The sequence below is a fragment of the Lissotriton vulgaris genome, chromosome 1_1 (assembly GCF_964263255.1).
Source record: "Lissotriton vulgaris chromosome 1_1, aLisVul1.2, whole genome shotgun sequence".
NCBI lineage: Eukaryota > Metazoa > Chordata > Amphibia > Caudata > Salamandridae > Lissotriton > Lissotriton vulgaris.
The window spans coordinates 1,651,383,789-1,651,400,494 of NC_141685.1; positions in this window are offsets into that span (position 1 = coordinate 1,651,383,789).

Consider the following 16,706-nt stretch of genomic DNA (forward strand, 5'->3'; position numbering starts at 1 on the left):
GGTACAGCCTGAAGCCTAAGTTAATTACTGTTCCGCTAGCAATATTCTCAAATTTGCATCACAATACGAGCTACCTTACCAGTACAGTGACAATGGTTTGCATTTCAATACAAAGTTCATGCTGAGACACATTTTCAAGTCAGAGGCAAGGTAGGACATCCGTTTCATAATCGATTTGAGTCTACGAGGAGGGCTCACTCTGCTGTTTTGTGACTCTTTATATATTACCTAAAACAGGGCTTTAAGTGGGATGAAAACACTAAGGGGTCTCTCAAAGGGGCGTGGCCTATGTAATTAAGGGTGTGGCTTAAAACATATAGGGTAAAAATCTGTGCTTAGCATAGTGTGCCGTTCGACTTGTATTTTGCTGTTTCTGTCATTGTTGTATTATATATCTGGATATATAATACAACAAGTAACATCACACCTAGAACATGTCAGGACTATTGGCTTTGTCAATGGTTGTTAGTTACATAAGATAAATCAGCAGCAGCTATGGCTTGTGTATAATATTGAAAAAGCTTCCACTTAAAGCCCTGGTGACACCCAGACGATGTTGCTGCTACTGCGTTTCAAAAAATGAAGGGAAATCCAGAGAGAAAATGACACTCTTTAAAGGATTTCCCTTCCCCTACAACTCTCACCTGGCATCAGAGGCGCAACTAGAGCCGAATTTCGGGGAGCTAAGAAAATATTTCGGGGGGGTGGGGGGGACTGAACATTTAATCAGTAGGCAGAGTGGAGCTGCAGGGGCTTTTAGAAGGGGGTGAAACAACTGCAAGGCCTAATTAACATTCAAATGGTCTTTAAAAGACCTGTGAAACGTTCGGGGGCGGCTCTGTCTGTGCCCGGGATCTGTCTCATCCTGGGCTGCCACACACAACGGGGGGAGGGAGGGGGGGAAGGGGGAGCACGCACACATTGATGTGCCTGCTGTCACTGTAGTCCGGAAAAAAAAGACCAGGGCAGGGCACAAAACAGAGCCCGATAGAGACCCGTTTCGAGGCCTCCTTTAAAAAAACTGCTGGTGCTTAGCACCGGCGAGCCACAGCCCACTTAAAGCCCTGACCTAAAATAAACTTTGACAATGCACAACTGTTCAACCTCAAAAGGTTTATTGGGCTGAGTGCAGGCTGGAAGCTTCCCGTTTCCTATATACCTGAGCATGAGAGATTCGCTCACTGTGATGTCTTATTAGGATATATAGTAATGGAAAACCAGTCCTATCTGTCGGGTCAAAATTTTGAGTGAACCCGAAACTAGGACATTGTTCCAAGTGAAACCTGGCTCTTCACTCCAGCAGCCGAATCTTACAAGCTCAGCATACGTGTGAAACATTAATGTATATCAAGGAAAAGGGCGCTCTCTGTTCCATATCAACCTCTAGTGACCCCTAAACCACCTTTATACCTATGGACTGCTGAGGTCCTATTAACTACATAGAAGAAAACTGCCTCGACTCAGCGTCTCATTAAATACGGCCGCCGGCAATCACATTCCTGGAAATGTAAAGACTGAAGTGTGAACGTTTTCATCAATTTATTTTAAAGGTTATTCATATAGTTTACATATTTGATGCCAAATCCAGATTTGAATCCCAATCTGTTTGAAAAGATAACACCATTTCCATGTATACTTTGTATGCAGATGCACGCACTCTTACACTAGTTATTACTGACTACAGAAATACTTAACCCACCACCACACCTAACCTAGCATATCGCCTACCATGCCTCGTTACTCTCCAACCACACCAACCTACCACATCTAATGTAACCTAGTACCAAACCACACGTTATGGGCTGCCACAGTCCTTTAGCAAAAATGGAGGCCCATAGGAAAAGGGGCTGCAGCCTTTAATGCATTCAGAGGTATGGTGTGTCCTATTTAAGGGCAGGGTCGGATTGGGATCACAATTTGGCCCTGGCACTGACGAAAAAAGTGGCCCACATTCATGAGGCGTGGCACATATTTAAGGGGCGTGGCCCACATTCAAGGGGCGTGCCCTTTCATGAAACACCATTTGCACAGACAAGGAATGAGAGTGGGAGAATACTGCTCTTGCGTAGGACACAGGGCCAACATGACAATGGCCTACATGCTAAGCAACTAAAAAAAACATTAAGGCTCCTTTCTGTCACAAAATGATTTGAGCCCTCCAGCGCAGGAGCACCTGAAAAGCAGCAAAGCACCTGCTATTACTAACCTACTTAGGCCTCCCCAGCCCTTCAGCTGAGGAGCACATGAACAGAGGTAAGGCCCCTGCAATTAGTAAATTAATCAGCCCTCCAGGCCTCAGGGCAATGTCCTGGCAGGGGAGCACAAAACAAAGCTGCTGGGTCATCCAAGGTAGCCAAGTAGCCAGGGGGAGGCCGAGGTGAAGATGGTGCCTGAGTTCAAAACATCACCGGGCCCACACAGGGAGACCCATTCTTCCTCGCCCACTATGCCCTGAATATGAAGGGCTGTGGGCGAGGTGTTAAGAGTAACACTGTTTCTGGGCTACGTGGGCCCCAGGGGGGCCGAGGTGAAAATGGCTCAAAGGCCTGAGCAACACCTGGCCCCTAGGGAGACCGATTCTTGCCAGCAATCACCCCTCCCCAGCCCAGCCGCAGCGTGATTGCTTGGCAGGGCAGGGGGTGAAGGAGAGGCCACAGCTGATAATCGCTGTACGGTGCACAGCGAGGCTGCTTTCATTTCTCTGTCTCTGTCCCCGTGGGCCGGTTTTATTTTCTCCCCTTTCCTAGTCCACTCTCTGTGGACTGGGAAAGGGGAGAAAAAAAACGGCCCACAGAGGGCACTGAGACACCAGCCCTTCGGCCGATGCCCGAATGCCCGCCTTGCCAATCCGCCCCTGTTTAAGGGGGGCACCAATCAAGCAGATCCAAGGACGCAAAGCCAATAATGAACCACCAATGTGCAGGAAAAACGCTCAAAGCAGGGTTTACGTCTGAATCGGAGCAATAGTACACTGCCAGATGCTGAGAGTACGACAGTGCATGCATGAAAAACTAAAACATTTGGTGGGGTAATACACCCTGCCACCAGATGTTTTAGGTTTTTCATTCACGCACTCTCCGACGAGGTGTTCAGACAGGAAGCCAAGACGGATATTATAATGCCTGCAGCCTGGGTTCATAACTGTTGCGCTGATGTCGGTCGTTAACTTTTGAACTCAGGCAGCGTGCGCATTAGAATCAGTCGTATCATGACCGAAATCTAACAGTTTTTTTTACAATATTACATTTATTATTATAATAATTATTATTATTTTTAACACAGTGGCATGGCCGCCTCTATGAAACCCCTGTCCCTCGTTCCACTGTTCTTTTTTTTATCAATCTCTCTATTGTCCCCCAACAGCCAGAGGCAACAACACTGTTAAGTTAACTTAAGTTAAACTTAAAAAAACTGCTGCTGCCTCAGTCACGCTCCACTACACTAACACTACCAACCCTCTGCTGGGGCCGGGCCTTAACGATACACAAGAGGGGTTTGGGGGGCAGCCGAGCCGCGAGGTCTGCCCCCGGGCAGTTTTGGGAGGGGGAGGGAGCGAGACATGGGCGCAGCCATTTTGCCGTTTTGGGCTGCTTGGGTATAGCCCAAAAGCAGCCCAATTACATGTTTTGCAGCCCAACAATATGGTGGCTGGGAGCGGAGCGAGGTGTTTTTGTTTTTTGTGGTGGTCTAGCGTAGTTCGGCGTGTCGGAGCGTTATTTCTGGGCAGTGGTATCGGTGAAGTTAAAATGGTTGAGAATGGAGATTTAAGAGTTCTGGAGGCCCTCCGCCTGCTGGGCGAGGCAAGGTGGATGGACCTCCTGGTGGGCCCGGTAACGTTGACGCGCCCGCCGAGGCACGCCGCGGCAGGAGTGGCGGCGCCGATCCTTGCCTGCTCGCCGCCACGCAAATCTCCGAAGTTACAGGTGGGTGCTGGGGGCCGCGCCGATGCCAGGAGCGCGGCCCGCGTGTTGGCCGGGTGGGGCGGGGCAGCCGACGGGGGTGAAGCGCGCTGCCAAAGGCGCCCCACTGCGAGAGCGCCGCAATCCGAAGGGAGAAGTGGAGCACTTAGGCAGGCCGCAAGGGAAGAAGGCCACGGTTAGGCAGCCGGGGCAGCGCGCTGATCTTCCCAGCACATCGGCTGACGGCGGGGAGATCCACCAGAAAGGCAGGGACCCAGGAACCAGGCGGCAACAGGAGAAGAAGGCCGTGGGGTGGCGGGGCAAAGGGGGGGGGCGTTTTGACCGTTACAGCAGGCGCAGGGTGGGGGGGCAAGAAGGCCCAGAAGAGAGCAGGGCCCCCCGAAAGAGGGCAGGTAGGGGATACATATCGGGGGGGGAGGGGGAGCCCCTCACCGGCCAGGCATGAGGACAGCGTGGAGGGGATGAGGGGCAGGCAAGAGGCAAGGCCAGAGAATAGAAGGGGGCACAGGGGGGAGTGATGCAGGGGATTGGGGGGGCAGGGAGGCATCAGGTAGGAGAGCCGGGGGGGTGGGGGGGTGGAGGGAGGAGCTGGGTGGGAGCGGGTGGGTCTCCCCATTACTGATAGAAACGGGGGATGGAGAACTGGATTGGGCGGGCTTGGATGTGTTTCATTCCTGGGAGGAGGGGTTGAGAGAGGGTCAGGGTGTAGCAGGGGGCAGGACAGTGAGGGGGGTGGCAGCACCACAGGTGGGCCAGGCGGAGGGTCGGGGTGCAAGGGAGGTGGCGGAGGGCGCCACGGAGGTAGGGGGGTCTGGGGTTGGGGAACTGGCATGGAGCGATGAGGAGAAGGGGGGAGAGGTCGTGGGGTCGCGGGACAGGAGGCAGGAAGGCGGCGGGGCCGCGCAGTGGCAGGGACCCAGCACATCAGCAGTACCGTTTTTATTGCAGGGGGATGTTCAGCGCGGGGCCGCAGACTTGGCCAGGCTTGGTGCGGTGGAACAGCGCCAAGGTGAAGGGAGGGCCGTGTTTCTTGCAGCAGGCCCGGAGACAGCGAGGGAACACGACATGGCTGGCACACGAAGGCCCCTGGCGGGCTCGCTGGCCCATCAACCCACAGGACCCCCACGGCGTGGGGTCCAGCGGCGGACAGAGAGCAGCATGGAGGAGGACTGTTTTGTATGGTCTAGTGGTAGAGAAGTGGAGCGGGTAGCTGGTAGGGGACAGTCGGCGCCTCCGCTGGCTCGACAGGTGTATAGATGGGGCGGGGTAGAGCTACGTGAAGGTGATGAGGAAAGTTTGGAGGAAGGAGAGTTACGGGAGGGCGAGGGCGGACGGGGGTCCGTTAATGCTGTGAACTCTTTTTTGCAGGTGTCACGGGGCCTGGGCACAACAACGGCCCGGACACAAACCAGGGACTCGTCAGCGATGGAGCGGAGAGGTGTGGAGCGCCGCGGGGAGGCGTTGGTGCCACATAAAGGCAATGCGGCACGCACGGTGTCTGTGGGGGTGGGGGACAGGGGATCGGGGGGGATCAGTTGTGCAAAGGCAAGTATGTGACAGATAAAGGGGTGGGTTCCGAGGAGGGGTTGTTGGCACCAACTGGGAAAGGTACACCGGGTGAGACAGGGCCGGCGGCTGGGGAAACGCCCAGAACTTCGGGAAGTGCGGCGGGGTAGCCGGCGTCGGTTGGCAGCAGGGAAAAGGTAGAGAGTAAGGAGCTGAAGATAAAGTGGCTCCCTTATATGGGGGTCACGAAGCCGCTGGGGGCGCATTTAATGGCGTCCACTAAAGAAAAGATATGGTAAGGGGAGTATGTTGAGCTGTTGAAATTGCTACACCGCAAGGTCTGGTCGAAGGAAGGGTCAAAGGAGGAGGAATATGAGCTGCAGAAGCGGCTGAGGGTGCCCTTGACGATTGAGAATTGTACGGCAACGTTTCTAATTTTCGCGAGTGTCTATTGCGAGAAATTCACTGAGCGGTCGGTGTCCATGTTCAAGTACATGGACGTCATATGGAAGGCACAGATCACGGGGGGGGGGGGGTTTCGCTTGGGCACAGTACGACGAGGAGTTTCGGGCACGGATGGCGTGGGATCCGGAGGCAAAGTGGGGGGAACTGGACTGCGACCTTTGACAGCACACAATGGGGCTTGCGGGGTCGGGGAAGGCTATCTTTACCGCCAGCGATTTGCCGATAGTGTACCAGCCCTTTCAGGGGCGCCCCACCCGTGGGGGGATGGGGGCAGGGGCCAAGAGCCAACTCGGAGCGGCAGGCGCCTGTTGGGATTTTAACCGAGGGGCATGTGCCAGGGAGCATTGCCGTTTTAAGCATGAATGCTCGGGTTGCGGTAGGTACGGACTCCCCGTGGTGCATTGCTGGGGCCCCACACAACAGCAAGGGGGATCCCAGGTGCCGGGAGGAGGCGTGCATCTGGGAGCCGCCCCGCAGGCGGGCAGCGGGCGAGGGGGTAGGGGCTCTGGGACCCAGGGCTTGTACTCCGGTTAAGTTGGAACGACTGGCAGCAGCCCTGCATGCCTACCCGGGCGTAGGGGCCGCCGAGTGCTTGCAAGACAGTTTCCGGGTGGGGTTTCGTTTAGGTTACGTGGGGCCGCGGCAGAGGCGTTGGGCGGACAATCTGCGGTCAGCAAGGGAACACCCGGAGGTGGTGCAGAGCAAGTTGGACAGGGAGGTACAGGAGGGCCGCATAGCAGGTCCGTTTTCGGACTGGCCGTTGGAACACTTGATAGTGTCCCCCATTGGAGTGGTGCCCAAGAAGGAGGCAGGGCAGTTTCGCCTCATCCAACATTTGTCCTGGCCGGAAGGGGGGACGGTGAACGACTTCATTGATGAAAATGAGGCCATGGTGTCGTACTCCTCGGTGGAGGCGGCCATGGTTTTGGTGGTGGAGGCAGGCCCCGGTGCGCAAATGGCTAAGTGCGATATCAAATTGGCTTTCCGGCTGTTGCCGGTTCACCCGACCGACTGGTACCTACTGGGGATCCAGTTTCGCGGCCGCTGGTATGTGGACAAGGCGCTGCCGATGGGCTGCTCAATGTCTTGTGCCCTTTTTGAATGTTTTAGCACGTTCCTCCAATGGTTTTTTACGGAACGCACGGGTCACCAGGGAGTTACGCACTACCTGGATGACTTTTTCTTGGTTGGGACCCCAGACTCCATGGACTGCCAGGTGGTGCTGGACAGGTTTCATGAGCTCATGGAGGACCTAGGGGTGCCCTTGGCACCTGAAAAGACAGTGGGACCAGGCACGGCGCTGTCGTTTTTGGGCATTGAGCTTGACTCAGTGCGGATGGAGGCACGGTTGCCGGAGGACAAAAAGAGGCAGATGTTGGGATTGCTGGAAGTGATGGTGTCGAAGCACAAGGTGGCAGTCCTGGACATTCAGGTGCTGTTGGGACACCTGAGTTTTGCATGCAGAGTGGTGCGCATGGGGAGGACATTCTGTAGGCGTTTGGGTAGGGCGCTGGCGGGCAGCAGGCCTCCACACCACCACGTGCGTTTGTCGGCGGGCGTGCGGGAAGATTTGCGGATGTGGCGGTTTTTCTTGAACCAGTTCAACGGTGTGCCCTTACAGCGGGACGTGGACATGGTTTGGGAGGTGCAGATTTTTTCAGATGCGGTGGACAGCGACGGTTTCGGTTTGTACTGGAACGGGAAATGGTGTGCGGAGAGTTGGCCCCTAGAGTGGCGCGGAGGGGGCCGGAGCATTGCCTTTCTGGAGGTTTTCTCTTTGGTGGTGGCGATTTGGCTGTGAGGGGAGGTGCTCGCACACTGACGGGTGACTTTCCATGTGGACAATATGGCTGTGGTACAGGTGGTGAACCGGCAGTCGGCCAGGGTCATACAAGTGTTGAAGCTGTTGCGTGTGTTTGTGCTTGGCTGCTTGCGACATGACATTGCTTTTCACATGGTGCACGTCCCGGGATTCGACAATGACATTGCGGATGCCTTGTCTTGTTCGCAGTGGGGGAGATTCCGTGGGTTGGCCGAGGACGCGGAGCAGGACCCGACGCCCATGCCAGCGCAGCTGTGGCGAGTGGGCAACACAGGATGTTACAGCTGGTTCTAGGATCGTTGGCGGACTCGACCAGAGCAATGTATGTGTTGGCATGGGGGGAGTTTTTGGCGTCCGGGGCTCGTTGGAGGCCACCGGGAGCTGAAAGGCGGGAGGATGTGGTTCGATTTATGCTCTCGTTGATAGATAAGGGCCTCCGAAGGGTGACCATAGCGGGCAAGTTGGCAGGGATATCATTCATGGGTAAGCTGTGTTGGGGCTACGCACCCTCCGCGGGAGAGCTTGGGTCAAGGATGTTGGAGGGATGGGCCCGGGAGTGCGGGCGGGCAGGGGTGTTGCGGCGGCCTTTGTCGGAGGACCTGTTAAGGAAAGTGTTGGAGGTGTTGCATTTGGTGTGCATGGACGAGCGGCAAATGTACTTGTTTGCTACTCTGATGGTGTGGATGTTTGCGGGGGCGTTTCGGGTGTCTGAAATGGTGGGAGGGAGAACGGGCCAGGGTCTGGGTTGGGCGGAGGTGTGATTGGGGCACTGGGAAGTGCACATTTGGCTGAGGCAGTCGAAAACAGACCAGCGTTGGGTAGGGGACTGGGTGACGTTGCAGGAGGGGGGGAATTGCGTGCCCGGTGTGCTGGGGGTGGACCTGGAACGGCGTTCGGACGGTTTGGTTTTTCAGCTTGCGGATGGAACTCGGGCGACGGGGCCGCAGTTGCTGGGGGTGTTGAGGAAGGCTCTGGACAGGTTGGGGGTCGATGGCAGACATTATGACACTCACTCTTTCAGAATTGGGGCAGTGTCGGAAGCGCATCGGCGACGCTGCGTGCGGGGGGCCATCATGCGCCTGGGGAGGTGGTCCTCGGCTTGCTATCGGCGGTATGTGCGTAGCTCTGAGTTGGCTTAAGTGCACGCTGAAGGTTGGGGGGGACACTTTTACTTACATTTGTTTTTCTTTTCAGGTTCGGTGGCGGGTCCTGCGGCACAGGGAATGTTGATTTGGATTGTGGGCCATTCATTTGTGAAGAGAGCGAAGTTGCAGGCCCAGGATAGCTATTTTGGGGCGAACTTAGGTTTCAATCCTGCGCTGTTTCAGGTGGTGTGGCTGGGGAGGGGGGCATGCGGTGGAAAGAACTTATGTCTACGTTGAACGGTATGGTGCAAGGGGGGCGGTGCCCAGATGTTTTGGTTCACTACTTGGGGGAGTGCAACATGGTGCGGGAGACTGGCCTGGTTTTAATGAGGGCGATGCGGCGGGATTTGGCAGAATTGCGGAGGAGTTGGGCTGGTTGTTCGGTGGTGTGGACGGAGCTGGTACCGCGGAGGGTTTGGCGTGGGGCGAGCCGGCCGCAGGCGGTGGACAAGGCGCGGAAAAAGATAAACGTGGAAATGGTGCGGTTCTGTCGGCATTTGGGGTTTGCGAGGATTTGGCACAGAGATATTCACTATGATGCACCGGAAATGTTCAGGGGCGATGGGGTACACCTCTTGAGGATGGGAATGGACTTGTACCTGTTGGAGCTACGGGAGGTGTTGGCCCGTTTGTTAGGAGTGCGCCGGGAGTAGGAGCCTGGTTTGTTTCTGTTTCTATCTACTGCGCGGCACTGTGGGGATGGGGGGGGGGCAGGGAAAGGGGGAGGCGGTGTATTCACCTGCAATCCGCCTTTCCCTGGGTGGCGGAGTTTGTTTGGGATGTTGGCCAAGTTTGGCTGGAGTTCGGTATTTTGGCGTTAAGTTTGGTGACTTGGGGAACGAAAGCGGGGAAAGGGGTAAACAGTTTGGGGGTTAAATTAGAGGGTAGTTTGGTTACAGTTGCAATAGGACAGACAGGAATGTAGGTATTGTGAGGTCTTGGATTTAAGAGGTAGGGGAGAAATTTGGATATTCTAGGATATAAAGCTGTTATATATTGTTATGTTGCGGTGTGGAGGGATATTATCATGTGGGATCGTAGGGGTGGAGGGTGAAAAACAAAAAGGGGGTCAGGTAACTCGATGTTTAGAGAGGTTCTAGTTTTGTAAGGCGGTTTGCCAGTTTTGGTAATAATGTGATGTGCACCTGTTTCAATAAAGCGGTCTTTTACACACACAAAATGGTAGTCGGTAGTGCTTGCCTCCCTCTCTCCCTCCCAAATTTTTATTTTTGAACACTGTACTGACCAGACGCTCATACTCGGAGGTTCAGACCACCATGAGGTTGTAGGTATCGTAGGGTCTTGTCTCGTGTCTCTCTCTCTCCATGCCCCCTTGTGTGCAGTGCCTTTACTGGCAATGGACACAAAGAGGACAGGGAGAGAGAGGCTGAGCAACAAGGCCAGAATGGCTAATCACTGCACAGCTTCACAATAAAGCCATACACTGATTGATCATTATGCTCCCAATGCTCTGTGGAAAGGACCGTTTCTCCACCCCCCTGCGCTGCCTGCCCAAGCAACCACTAAGGGCCTAATTACGAGGCTGGCAGTTAGGGGACCGCCACTGCCGCACCGTGGGTCAGACTGCCCTATTGCGAGTTGGGCAGTCGGACCGTAATTGGACCACTGACATCGCATGGGAACCACGAATGTCTAATGGTGGAACGGCTGTCGGACAACTGTAAGATGCAGGTGGTGCTGCTGTGGCCCCCATGCATATTACAAGTTTCAGGACTGCCAGCATTTTCATGGAGGTCTATCCTCCATGAAAAGCTGGTGGTGCTGAAACAAAGGGGCCCTTCAGGGCACCCTGTGCCCCCTCAGCCTGTGGATGCATGCATGGGGGCACTACATGTGCCCCCCTGTGTGCATGCACCCCTGTTCCTGCCCGACATGGACTTCACTGTCCATGCCCTGCAGGAACCTGTGTGGCATTCCCATTGCAGTGTCTTTGTCAAAGACACTACCCCTTACAAAGAGGCACCACCATGTGAACCACCATTTCGCCCGCCCATCAGACCACAACATTACTTGCAATCTGGCGGGCGGCGAACTTTAGTAACTCTATAATAGATCAGAGTGTTGACCATTCTAGGATTACTTTCACTTTAAAAGGATCCATTATAATTACTTGCCCTGAGATCTGAAAGCCTAAGAAGGTGATGTTGGAGATTTCAAAATAATTTTTTTCTGCTTTAGCGTATAATTAGGGTTTCTTCAATCGGGTGAACATTTCTCAAATATGAATGCAATGATTCCCTGTCAGAGTATGTTAAGATGCCATCTAAGTAAACCACTGTGTAATCATCCAACAGATCGCAGAGAAGATATCATTTACAAAGTGTTGGAAGGATGTTGGAGCATTACAAAGGCTGGAGGGAATCACTTGATAATTGAAATGAATGTACCAAGTATTAAAGTCTGTTTTGCACTCATCCCTTTTGTGTATTCTTAACAGTGTTGTATGCTCCTCATAGATCAAGTTTAGAGAAGATATTTGCCATTGTGACCTTATCTATGATGAGAGACAGGGTTTAACAGATCAGGATGTTAATATTGTTCAGTTCTCGATTCTCAATGCAAGATCGATAGACTCCAGTCTCTTGGGCAAGGAAGGAGATAGGAGTTCCAGCTGGGGCGATTGAATGCCAGATCAAACCATTCGTCAGGTTTTCTTTCAGGTATTAGCACAATATTTCATCTTCCTTCGCCATCAACGGATTTATTCCCCCATGAGGAATTTGTTTCCCTGCAACTAAGTCTATCACATAAAAATACTCTCTATTGAGAGGCAGCTTATATGCTCCTTTCTTCCTGAAGTCATCCAAGGAATCCCCCTTAGAAAGTGTTGTTTTAGGCTGATCTTTGTTTATCGCTTCCTCTTTAGCTGCAGGAGATCTGCAGAGCCAAGCAGAATAATTACTGAGTTTTCTTTTGGTCAAATTCTGGAAACGTTGTATCACAACATAAGTGGATACGAATGTAATAGTCTGGTTTACCCAACAGATATGAGGATTGTGTTGTCCCATCCATGTTGTTGCCATGACTATTGGAATTGCAGATGCATCAATAAGTTCAAATCTTAGCTATTCAAAATGACCAGCCTGCAGTGCCATTGAAAGCACTAATGTTCCCTTAGAAACTGCTCCATATTTTATGCTCTTCCATCCATTCCTTGAATTTTCAAAGGGGTTCATTCCTCAGTAATTGTAATATGTGCCTCCTTCTGAAATGTTTAACACATGAAGCCCTAGAGCTCAAAAAGAGAAACTGAGTCCCCTGATCTGGTCAAAAGGACTTATAATCTGTTGCTCGCCTCTTGTCTATCACAGATGGCCAAGCTGATCTGTTTCATAACAGCTGCAGGCCCCTCAAACAAAATGACCCACTTGTCCAAGGCAATGGCAGAGCCCTGCCTTTCTCATTTTGTCTTTCTATTCATTAGTAAGAGTGTTTTGAGCTCCCCAATCTGCATTAGTTCATCCTGACGAGCTGGAATCGAAATGTGTTCCGATGTATTAGAATCTACGATCATTGATTATAACCAAGTGTCTACTTGGAGTACTGGGTCTCTTAAAGCTTTGGTAGGAGTGGGAGTAGTAAACAGACAGACTACTAGAGACAAAGCCTCTTTGAGCCTTCATAGAGACCTTAATTAAGGGCTTTCTTTTTCTGAGACCAACTGTTGAAAGTGGAAAATATAACTAATACTTCATATAATTAAACTTAAATTAATCAATACCTCATGCTGGTGAACTTCGGAGAGTTGCTGATTTCTTTGGCGGAACTGGAGAACGGGGGTACTGATGGAAAGCAACTTGTTGTGTAGGAACATTGCAGACATATTCCTAACTAGAGTAAGCATTGTAGCAATGGGTATCGTCTTGTTGAGTAGGGAGCACAAAAGTAGAAGGGGCGGTGCTGAGTTATGTGGGGATACCCCATCAAGCATTATCACCCCCCAAACCCTGCAGCCTCACTATTGGGCCCCCATCTACCCCCACCCTCCCCACACCTAGGCTGGAAAGCCTATGCCACAATCTGCAAAAATATCAAAATCACTTTAGGACCATGTTCAAATAGGTGGTGGTATAGATAGAGGAAAGGGACTTCTGCTCAGCCTTAGTATTTACTGCTGAGTAAAGGGACAGTAACATGAGGAAACCTGCAGAGGTAGATGAGACCCTGCAAGTTTCTCCAAAGAAGTAATATATTTTTGCACACCACCTGGCACCGTAACTTAAAGCATGCTACGGGGAAAATTTGGATTCATTCATCAATTTCATATTCTGGACGCACATTTCTTCTTGAGGCTCAGTTTTAAATTTCTCTGTTCCTGAGTATGTTACCATTTTGATGTACCAACTCGTAGCATGACTTCCTAACCTCAAACTGTTGTTTTATTGTAATGCCTTCTGGAGATATTTTGCTGTACATTCTGAAGTCTATTAACAGTGGGGATCTATATTCCATATGGCAGATAGTTAGCAGGTTGTGACTAGGCCCATCACAGCAAGTGCTCTTATTTTGTCTTACCATATATCTACTCTATTCGTACAATCAATCAAACAGGGATTTCTGATGCGCACTACTCACCCGTTAGGGTCCGAAGGAGCTTGGGGGGGGGGGGAGGGGGGTTTGAGCAGCTCTGTCTCATCCAAAGAGCGAAGTCTTGAGGCTCTTCCTGAATGCCTGCAGTGTGGGGGTTTGTCTGGTGCTCATAGGGGGCTAGTTCCAGGTCTTAGCTGCGATGTAGCAGAAGGCTCGCCCCCCGTTCTGGCTCAGCGTATGTGAGGGATTTTGGCCAAGGCAAGATCAGCGGAGAGGAGGCTTCTTTTGGGTGAGTAGAAGGAGACTCGTTAGTTGAGGTATTGGGGTCTGATGTTGTGGAGGGTTTTGCAAGCATGGGTGAGGAGCTTGAAGGTCAAACTCTTTTTGATGGGGAGCCAGTGGAGTTCTCGTAGGTGCTGGGGAATGTAGTGTTGTCGTTGGATGCAGAGGACGAGTCTAGCGGTGGCATTCTAGATGGTCTGGATTTTGCGGAGTAGATATTTGTTTATTCAGAATTAGAGGGCGTTTCCGTAGTCCAGTCTTCTGGTTATGAGTGCGTGGGTGACGATCTTCCTGGATTCTGGAAGATCCATTTGAAGGTCTTGCAGAGGATGCAGAGGGTGTTGAAGCCCGTGGAAGATACATTGTTGATCTGACGGTTCATGGTGAGGGAGGAGTCGAGTATGATGTTGAGGTTGTAGGCGTCGTCTGTGAGTGTGTAGGGTTGCCGAGGACGGTGGGCCACCAATCAATCAATCAATCAATCTATCAAAGATTTGTAGAGCGTGCAACTCACCCGTGAGGGTCTCAAGGCACTTTGGGGGTGGGGGGAAGCAGCTACTGGCCGAACAGCCAGGTCTTGAGCAGTCTCCTGAAGGTCAGCAGGTCCTGGGTCTGAAGCAGGTGGGCTGGGAGGGTGTTCCATGTCTTGGCGGTGAGGTGGGAGAAAGATCTGCGGCCGGTGGTCGTTCGCCAGATGTGTGGGACGGTGATGAGGGAGAGGTCAGCGGAGGGAAGGTGTTGGTTCGGGGTGTAGAAGGATAGTCGTTTGTTGAGGTATGCTGGTCCGGCATTGTTTCCAGTCATCTGGAATAGTGCCTGTTTCGAGGGAGCAGTTGATGGTGCAACGTAGATCGGGTGCTATGGCGGAGGCAGCTCTGTTAAAGAGGTGGGGCGGGCAGGGGTTGGTGGGCGCTCCTAAATGTATGCTTCTCATGGTCTTGGCAGTGTCTTCTGTGGTGACAGAGGTCCAAGCCTTGAGAGTAGGCTGGGTTGCGTTGCCGGTTGACGGAGTAGAGTCGGTGCTTAGGTTCTGCTCATCTAAGTTGTCGTACAGAGAGTCCTGATCTTGAGATGGAAGTATGAGCCGAGTTTGTTGCAAAGTTCCTGGGAGTGAAGGACGTTGGAGGATTCGCTGGGGGGTTTGGTGAATTCTTGTATGATGCTGAAGAGTTCCTTCGAGTTGTGGGAGTTGGAGAGGATTCTGTCCTGGATGAAATTCTTCTTCGTGGTTCTGATGAGTTGGTGGTGTTCTGTCACGGTGGTCTTGTAGGTGATGCGTGCTTTAGGGGTTTTGCTGTTCCTCCAGGCATTCTCAAGTCATCGGCACATGCCCTTGGTTTCCCGAAGGTCCGTGGTGAACCAGGCGGCTTTTGTGCTGCGTAGTTTGTCAGAGTTCCAGAGGGGACCAAGTGTGTCTGCAAAGTCGGTGATCCATCTGTGGAGTGTATTGGCTGCAGCGTTGAAGTCTGAAGTGTGGGGCGAGGGGTGTGGTTGAGGATGAAGTTGAAGTGCTCTTCAATGATTTTGCTCCAGTTTCTGCCCGGGGAAGGCTTGTGTGTAGAGGGTTTTGAGAAGAAGAAGTGGATGCAGTGGTGGTCCGTTCTCCCTTGCTCCCGACCCTGCCAACCCTTGTCAACTCAACTGCTCCATCAAGGACTATGTTCCCATGATTCCACAGGAAGGACATCGTTCCTTCACACACCCCCTACCTCACGGTCCTCAGCTTGAAACAGCAGCAACCTCTCAGGTACTCAGACTCTTCCGTCCTGTTGATGATCCCATGACCGCAGTTGGGGATCAAACTGTCATCGACAACCACATCTTGACCCCAACCTTTTGCTTATGATTAATGTGGAGCATAAGATGTTTTCCTCATTGTGACTACTGTAAATTATGTATCACTAAAAAGTCAATCTGTAGTTATGTGCCTGAGATCTGGAAATCTGATGATTTCTGTAACGCCGTCACTTTCTGCTCACTGCATTATACTATATGCTTTTCATGTTTATTGAATGTGTAAATAAATACAATGTTTTCCATTTGGATATTAACATACACAACTCTAATTGTAATTTTTTGATTATGACTGCATATTTTCCTTGATCGGGACCACTGTCTCTAATAATATACTGCTACCCTTGGTCCCTTCTGACTGATAGGGTTCCCTTGTCCTTTGTTCACATTCGCTTGGACACCTGCAATAAGGTGGAATTGATAAGAAACATGAAAAAGCTTGTGTCGGAAGTAGGGCTACGTGAAGTGTGGGAAAAAGCAGACTCACCCCTACTTTAAAAAGGGTATAGAGACAAAATATCGAGTTTTTATTATCGACTAGACATAATATTGAGTAAAAAATATAGAATCGACAAAATATCGACTAGACATAATATAGACTACCAAAATATCGACTAGAAAATTTTAATATCGAATAGAATGGACATAATATCGAATCAAAAATATAGAATGGACATAATATCGACCAGACATAATATAGACAACAAAAATATCGAATTTAAGGTAAGTTAATATTAATTTTTAATTTTTGTGTAATAAAATTCTGTAGAGGGTTGTGGGTTTATAGGGGAATAGGGTGGGAAGTAATTTAATTATAATTAATTAAATATGTTAATTTATTTATTGGCATTTATTTAGAATTCATTGTTAATTAATTATTAATTGGTAATTAATTAAAATATAAATTGTAATTTATTGTAATTGATTAATTGATAAATATGTTACTTTTATTACATTATTTTCTGTAGTGGGTTGTGTGTTTATTGGGGAATAGCTTGGCAAGTAATTTAATTGTAAGTAATTACATTTTTTAAATATTTTTTTGTGTCTAAATTTTATTTATTTTTATATTGTAAATTAAATTATTGGTAATTGCTAAATAATTAGTATTAGTAGGTAATTTTTATTATTATTTAATTTCTATTAGTGATTGTACTTGATTAATAATATGTTTTATTAAATTGTAAAATATTTTAATTATTTTGTAATTGGTATTAATAT